The sequence below is a fragment of the Uloborus diversus genome, chromosome 5 (genome assembly GCF_026930045.1).
Source record: "Uloborus diversus isolate 005 chromosome 5, Udiv.v.3.1, whole genome shotgun sequence".
Taxonomy (NCBI): domain Eukaryota; kingdom Metazoa; phylum Arthropoda; class Arachnida; order Araneae; family Uloboridae; genus Uloborus; species Uloborus diversus.
In genome coordinates, this window is record NC_072735.1 from 43,148,788 (window position 1) to 43,158,196 (window position 9,409).

The window sequence follows — 9,409 nt, forward strand, 5'->3', positions numbered from 1 at the left end:
GAAGATAGCTCAGATTCATATCCTTTTTTTAATGGTTTTCTAATCACTCCGGAAGAAATGGTAAGTACTCAATCGAGTTTGCCAATTTTAACATACATTAGTGGATATGCAGCGCATAAAGTTCTATTGAAACTAAAGTGTGAACAATGTCGATCAACTTTATGCACTGATAAGCCCCTTGACACGGATGTAAACAATGATTGGATATCAAAATTAGACAGTGGGGGGTTGAAATACCCACATCCCGAAGTTGTTTGTGTTTCTCAATTCACATATGCAGTTGTAAACAAATTGTTGTCAACACATTTTGAATCAAATTTTATCAGTTGTCAAAATCACAGAAAGGTTGTAAAATATTTAACTCTTGATGTACTGGATGAAAATGATATTTCTCTAGGTATCGATGAATGTGAGAGTCATGATTCTCTGTTTCTTGTAAAACAAATTGTATGGTTTTTCATTAATATATTTTTGAACAACTTTTGCAAAAAACAAAATGATTCTCTTCAAAAAATGAAAAAAGATCAAAAAGAAAAAAATACACTGAAAAAATTTAAGAAAGATGCACGTAAATTGTCCACACTAAATAAATAAGCAATTTTATATTGTTTCTATGAGTTATCTTTTAAAATGTAAAAGTTTGACTGAATTATCCTAAACTATTTTTAAATTACAACCTAGGGAATAGGTGGAAACACTGTGATGTACATTGCAGATTATTGTCAGGGTTGCCACGCCACAGGGAAACCTGAAGAAACAGGGAAAACATAGGGAATTCAAATATATGTATATATATATAAAAAGAACTGACCATCCAGCGAATTTCAAAAATTTCCTCAAAAACCTGGAAAATACAGGGAATTTTTTTCTTCTTAAATTGAAGTTGCGAAAATCAATTTCCTAATATATAAACCTCGAAAAAACAAATGAATTACTAGTAATAATTATAATGATAATATTAATAGAGTAAAATAAAAAATGGCAATTTTGCTTAAGTTTTTATTTTCAAGTTAAATATTAAAATATTCATCATAAAAATAGATTCTTGAATTTCATGATAATTTTGAGTGTATGAAATTAGTCGTCAATAATCATTATTCTGGATCACTTACACACTTTTAGGTCCATGTAATGAATGGTCAAAAGAAGTTTTTTTTTTTTTTTGAGTAAAAAGTTGAATATATTCAATCACCATGCTATTATTTCAGTTATTATGAATTCTTATTTATTTTCCCTTACTTATTTAGATTTTTTTTTAAAAACCTGTGGTGAAATTATCAATTTATTTATGTTCTTTTTCAAATATCAGTGTCCGCTCGTTTATAATGTTTCATTTTCATGCAGGGAAATCATAGGGAATTTTTCTTGCAAAATTGATTAGCAACCCTGATTGTGAAAGTGTGCAGAATTTTAATTTCTAATTAGTTATGGACAATGAAGTTTCTTAATGTATTGTACAAAGAGAAATGAACATCTTCTTAAACCCTTTAAAAAAAAAAAAACTGAATTTTTCTATTTTATTTAATAATTTTAAGTTTTATCAATTAAAATTTAATTATTATTAATCATTATTGATGCTGTATATAAAAAAGAAAAGAGTCAATTAAATTAAACCGTGCTTTATGAGAATTTATGAGTGTAAAATAGTAGACCACCACCTCTGCATATGTAGTGTGAACTGTTTGTACGTGATTCTTAATTTTTCATGTTTTTGATTGTGAGTTCCTAATAGCTAAATAATTTTAGTGTTAGCTCTTGTTTGACCTCATGTGTAACATAAATGGTAATAGGTGTTTTTTATGTGATGTATGTGTTATCATGTGCAAATAAAAGTTACTGTGCTTAAAATATTGTCTTTATTTGAGTATCACATTCATAAGGTAGTTGAAAGCATAACATATGCTAAGCATTCCTTTTTTTTTAAAATTTTTTTCAGAACTTTTTCTACAAGAAAGGATTACTTGTGTGAAAGTACAAAATTACATCAATATGAACAAAAGCAAAATCTCTTTAAACAATTAAGTCGTTTATTTGTTCACAGATATTTTGTTTAAAATATATTAGGAATATTTATTTACTTATGTGTAGGCTCAACTTATTTATTTTCCTTTTGAAGTAGTTATACTAATTTGCCAAAGCTGTATAGTTCCACCCAAAAGTCTTCAACTAATTGCCTATTTTGATATTTATAGCAAAAGAACATTTTACCAAAGCAGATTAAGTTGAAAAATCAGAGATAATTATTTCTTCAAAAAAAAAAAAAAAAAGAAAAAAAGAAAAAAGAAACTTGGAAACTTCAAATTAAACAAGACTCAATAAAATATTTCTCATTTATTAATAACCCTACATGAAAAAAATGTACGCTCTAAATAATTTCATAATTATTTACGGTACAAGTTTCCCCAACCCCCCGATGTCTATTTGAAATTTTGAAAACGTGTGAAAGTAAAAATTTGAAGATTAATTTTCTGCCCTGGAAAACGCACAAGTTTCACTTATAAAATTAGTAAAATAAGTGATTTTGTGAGGTGAAGTAGAAATAAGCTGTCTATTCTATTAGATTGGTGATTTAATTGAAAAAAGATATGCGTCACCTTTTTTTTATTTAATATTTAAATTCGTGTTACATTGTACGCACGGCGCTTTCCCGACCGATTTCCGTCAAGTCACGGCGCGAGAGAAACTGGCCTCATTTTGACCACGTGACTGGCCCGTGAGCAGGCCTTCCAGATATAGGGGGCGTTGTTCGAACCCGAGGCCCTCCGGCTCCGAATCCGACACTCTACCGATCGGGCTACCACGGCCCCTCTGTAAATTTTATGGGAAAAATTTGACCTTGTATAGTAAAACACCATTCTATTGAGGGGTATTCTCCGCAAATTTTACAGTTTTGCACAACCAACCCAGCTGCCGGTAAAAAACCGTAATTTTTACGGAATTTTTTTTACATTATGCACTTAAAAAAATAGAACACAAAATTCACTTATTTTCACACTACTTTACTCAAAAATTTTTATGGACTTTTAAATGACTGAAATGATAATTGCACTAAAGTGCATGGCAATACTTAGAATGTGAATTCAAAATGTTTTCAAAAGTGAGCTGACCCAATTCATATATTTGAAATAAGCCTTTATACTTGATTTCTAAATGTATTCAAAAATGAGTACATATAACTGAGCTAAAAACTCATTATTGATTAATGAATGAGTTTACATTTGATTTCTAAATGTATTCCAAAATGAGTACATATAACTGAGCTAAAAACTCAGAATTAATTAATGTATTTATATTTGATTTTAAAATGTACTCAAAAATAAATACATATAACTGAGCTAAAAACTAATTATTAATTAATGAATGTGTTCATATTTGATTCAAAAATGTACTCAAAAGTGAGTACATATAACTGAGCTGAAAACTCATTATTAATTAATGAATGTGTTTATAATTGAAACAAATGTGTACTCATATTTGATTACCAGAATGTACTCAAAAAAAATGAGTACATGTGTTTCTCAAAATTGAACCTTATTGATTCGGAGCTATATTGAGTAATGAAAGTATTCAAAAATGAGTAAATTTTCATTATTTTTGAATACCCATTTTTAACAGTGTAGAAACGCCTTTTTCAATGTAAAAAGTAATGAGCTTCTGGATAAAAAGACGTTCAGTTTTTTTTTCTTTTTTTTGTATTAAATCAGGATTAATTTGTTGTTATATATATTTCATGCAAGTTAGTTTTAAGGGCTGAGACTCCTTAAACGCAACATATAGGGGCACATGATAACATGTCAAATATCCTCATGTTAATATTAATATTAGTGTAACATATTATAAGTGTTAAAAATCTTAAATTTATAATTAATATTATTCTTTAATAATCAGATTGTAAATTGATTGTTACTTCATATTTTTATTATTATTATTATTTAATTATTCTCTTTTGCTACTATATAATGGGTCTACAATTTAGTGTTATATGAGACTAACAGTAAAGAAAAATACACAAAATATTTTTATTTACTTATAAACTGAAGTTAAAAATCATTTAAAATACATTACCATACTCTATGCGATGCTTCAAAGCAAAGTGTAATTTGAATAATCTTTAAATAACTAAAAATAAATTAAATAAAATAAAATATAAATTCTCATCAGTTGTTTTCGTGTCTACCCACTGATCATAAAAGGCCAAGAGACTTCAAAGTTTGACAGCGAGGAATTATATATTTGAAAACAAATATTTTCTTAGTGACACAGATACTGTACAATTTAAACTGACGCAGTGTAGATTACAAACCCTTGAATGCAATTGGCGTTGATGTTTCATATTAACGAATTTTTCTTTTATAAATGATGCGGAACCTGAATTTTTAAGTTTTCAGATGGGGCCTTTTCCAGACCAATTCAGGCGTGCACTTTGCATAATTAAAAACTTTAAAAAACATAAAGTAAAAAAGAAAAATTAGTTTGAATTTTGACCTCTTGAATTCAAATTATGTTTTTCGCAATCACGAGTGTGTGTGTGTGTGTATGTGGTCGTGTGTGTTTATATGTGTGTGGGGGTATGTGTGTTTGTTTGTAGGGGGTATGTGTATGTGTGTAGGCATGTGTGTTTGTGTCTGTGTGCAGGTATGAGTGTATGGGTTGTTGTGTGTATGAGTGTTTGTGTGTGGTGGGGAAAGTGTATGTGTGTGTGTAGGCATATGTCTCTGTGTGCAGGCATGAGTGTGATGAGTGTGTGGGTAGTTGTGTGTAGAGGGTATGTGTATGTGTGTGTAGGTATGTGTGTTTGTGTCTGTGTGCAGGCATGAATGTGTGGGTAGTTGTGTGTATGTTTTTGTGTGTGTGTAGGTGTCTGTATGTATGCATGAATGTGTGAGGAGTTGTGTGTATGTTTTTGTTTGTGTGTGTATGTGCGTGTATGTATGAGTTTGTGTATGTGTGTAGGCGTATGTATATGTTTGTGTGTGTATACGTGCGTGTATGTATGCGCGTGTGTGCAGGACGTGGATGCAACCTGGAAACGGTTTTCGCTTTTGGAGCAGCATCGTGAGGAGCCGGTCGACGGTGATGCTGTGGAGGGTGGTGGTGGGAAAATAAAATGATAGGACGCCAAAAACAGTCAAATGAAAGCAATAAGCAATCGTGATTGCTCAAAAAAAATAAAGACAATCTCAAAAAATTCCATGACACTGATATTCATTCATGGGGACATTTTTGCGCCAAGAAATTGATAATATTGTTTGTAAAATAAAGGAAGGAAAAAAAAATGTTTACGCGCGCCCAACTAGTGTTCTCGCAAGAGTTAGAATTTGTTGTCCGAGACCTGTTTAAATTTACCTTGTTAACACGGAACCATTGACAAAAATAGTTTGGCAAAGCATTTTTAAGAACAGCTGATTATTTGCAAACTTGACTGACAGCAGCTTGGACAATTTTGTTGCCTGATCACCAGCTTATATACCCGAAATACCGCTTGCTGGTAAAGCTGGAACTGATTCAGCAGTGAGTTTTTTTCTTCCCCCCCCACTACCTCTACAGCTACCTGGACACACCAGGTAACTAAGAAATATGTTACATTTTCATTTAATCCACCTTAATGACACTCATGGCAACGCATTCTAATCAAAACTAAAAACTGAGTTTTAATGCAGCTGATTTCATTTCAAACTGTGATATTTCAGGTATATTTTGATTTTTTTTTCTTGACAAAGCAAATAGTAGAGAGCTTTCACCTGTCACTAATTTAAAGTGAAACTCACTCTTATCAGTGTCAGTCACTTTTTGTGTTTTTATGCAGCTGATTTCATTTCAAACGGATATTTCAGGTATATTTTTGATGTTTTTTCTTAACAAAGCAAATAGTAGACAGCTTTTACTTATCACTAATTTGAAAGGAAACTGTCACTTCTATTAGTGTCAGTCACGTTTTGCGTATACCAATTCAGTAGATAAATTTGGGATGTGGGAAGCAAAGAGATGCAAGTGGCGAGCTTAAAAATTCAGAGTCAACCAGTTCAAATATTAGGAGAAACTCTTCTTTGTCTTCGGGCAAAAGATAGTACTAGTAGTCCTGGTAGGTGCTGTTATACAGATTGATTTAGAAAAACTTTTCAATGAAAGCCTACCTAGAACCGCAGCTTAAAAAAAACCTTTTCTTAATACTTGAAAATGTCCTATTACATTCTTTGACTCCTCACTGCATCAATTGTACCTATTTGAATTGTACCTATTTGTGGTGAAAAAAATTTAATTAGACACTATCTTTATTATGTTTGCATATCAAACTTTAAATGCTTAAGTATTAAGAAAACAAGTCATCACTGGGCTTCATCCATGTGTTTAATGTCCTTAAGAACCATGAAATATAAATATACTTTCTGTAATAAAAGTGTCAAGCATAAGTTAACTCAAATGCGATGAAAAATGTGTTATGAAAGGAAAATATCAAATTTGCTTTTTGGGGGAAAATAAATGGAATGTTATTTCAGCGACACTTTAAATGCATTATTCCTTTTATCATTTTTGAAATTCAGCACAGCTAAATTTGGTAACGGCTAAATTCCAAAAACCACACAAAGCTTTTAAATTTTCGAGATGCTTTTTCTCGTTCATAAAATCCCTTCCACGTGACAGGCATTTTGTGGCATATATTCATAATTTTCCTTTCAAAGCTTATAATATATGGCTTTATATTCTCCGCAAGCGTGGAGCTTGGATTGCATTATAAATGTTTTCATTTACTTTATTTCGATTATCAGAACATTTTAAAAACAGTTTTATATTTAAGAGCTGTACTAGTTAAACATTTCTTATTTCTTATTTTATTGCACATTAATCCGTATTTCCATTAAATTTACAAATGGAATATAGAACTAGAACTGCATTTTGTACGCAGTCAATGGCTCATCGGTCTGTTGTTTGTTTGTTTACATATGTATTCTATTATACGAGTGAGCCATTTAACGGATTAATTGACTGTAAAACGTAATACGGCTTTATAAATGAGTTTTACTGTTCAGATCAAAATTGCCAATATCTTTTTTTTCTTTTGGAAAAAGACTATCGTTAAAAAGGGCAAAAAATGTATTCAAAAAAAAAAAAAAAAAAAAAAACAATTTAAAATCTATTATTTAGATTACACCAATTCTTCATTTAAATATCTTAAAACTTACACATTTCGTTAATATAATTCTGTTGATGTTGTAAAATTTTATTTGTCTTATAATAACAATAAATAAGCATTATCAAATAAAGTACGTTAAGGTGAATGCCTTTTTTTTTTGCTTTTTGTTTACCATAACATTGCTGCTGCTATTCAAAAACCAAAAATTATCTTATAGAAACTTCAATAACTATTTTATAACAATCCTGTTTTTTTTCTGTGTAATCAGGGAAGCAGTTAAGCACAAGTTAGACATTTTTTTTTGTCTAATATGAGGGAATTGAAATAACAAAATGCACATAAATAAAATACACATTAAGATACATGTGCACCGTAAAGTTCATGGCCGAATATCTCATTTATTCGCGTTTCATTCGTTTCCAATTTTTGCTTCATATTATTCAAAAAAATAATAATATGAAAAAGAACCGAAAAGAAAAATTTAAGTTGGAATTATGTTTCCCACACTGTTACAAAAAATCCTGAAATTTTACAGTAAAACTTACTGGCATCCATGTTGTCAGTAATTTTTATCGTAAAATCCATTTTTACTGTAAAATTTTACGGGTAGAATAAAAACAAAATGCGAATAGATGGTTGGATCTCGGGACCTTCAGATTGGCAAGCGGCTTTGCTGTCAACCATTCGAGTTAGGACACATCGAGCGAGGGGAAATGCGGTGTTATCTGTTTCACCTGTAAGTCACGAGGTGTATCAATTGGCGCTGCAATGGTTTATTTTTCTCGGTACAATTTGCTGAAATATTTTTTCTGTACAGTAAACACTCCATTTTACAGTAATATTTACCATAAAAGTTTCCTGATTTTTTAACAGTGCAGCAGTTTTAACAAAGAAATACGATTTGACTTAATTAGGAACATGAGTTACCAACCAGGCCAGCGCTGGGAAAGGATAACCTTAAGCCAAGTTGAAGGCAAAAAAAAAAAAAAAAAAGAAAGAAATGTAGAATAAAAAAAAAAACAAAATTTAAAAAATATGTTGAATAAAAACCAATTAGACCACATTTAAAAACTCAAAAACATAAAAAAATTCCATAATTGCTTTAATAGAAAAAAGAAAGAGCAATCGTTACAGTCGGGGTACTAAACATTCGTTTTTTTTCTAATTTTGTTTACTCCTGATCACAGTTTAAGCACATAAGAGGCAGTGAGAAGCAAAGGGATGTAAGTGGCAGAATTAAAAATTTGGAGATAACCTGTACAAATGTTATATGAAACTCTCCTCTGTCTTGGGGCAAGAGATAATACTAGTAATCCGGGTAGGTGTTACTGTACAGCACGATTTGGAAAAAAACGAGCTGATGTATGCCTCACAAGACTTTCTTTTACTCCAATTTCATGTCATTTCCCCATTATTGGCAGTTTTAATGTGATTCAATTGTTTACTATCTAAATATCACCACCAGTGGCTAAATTGAAACCAAATTTATATTTAAAAAAAATGCGAAATTTGTCGCCAAGTTGACAACAAAACTTGGCGACCAAAAGAATGGCGATATATCGCCAAGTGTCCGCCAAATTATAACACCACTTGAGTTTTTTTCATCGAAATTAACAATGATTTACCCCCAAAAAAGAGAAAAAGACCCCCTTAGAAACACCCGAATGCAACCAAAATGGCAGGTGCACAACTAGACCCCACTAGGAGTCTGCGTACCGAATTTCAACTTTCTAGGACTAACCATTCTTTAGTTATGCGTAGAAATGTAAAATGTACGTACATACAGACGTCACGAGAAAACTCGTTGTAACTAACTTGGGAGTCGTCAAAATGGATATTTCGCGTGTCTATACGATCTTAGGCACTTATCCACGTGTGGTCGAGTCAAAAAAAAAAAAAAAAAAAAAAAACTCAACATTCATTTGGGGGAGAGCAAAACGGAAATTAAGGTCAATTTTTGAGTGAAAATTTTTTCGCGAACACAATACTTCCTTTTTTTGTAAAAGGAAGTAAAAATCAATGAAAGCCTGAATAGGAAGTTATCTTTATACGCGTTTTCCTCAAAACTTCTAAATGTCCACTTGCATCTCTTTGCTTCTCATTGCCTCATATGTGCATCATATTTAGCAGAGAGACACTTTAGTAAGTTCTTAATTAGTTAATTAATCAGCAATAAGCTGTAATTAAAACTGCATAGTGGAAATAGGCGAAACCACCGCTTTATTTACTTTTCAAAGTTAACAAATCGCCGAACTACCCGAGAAATGCACAACATTT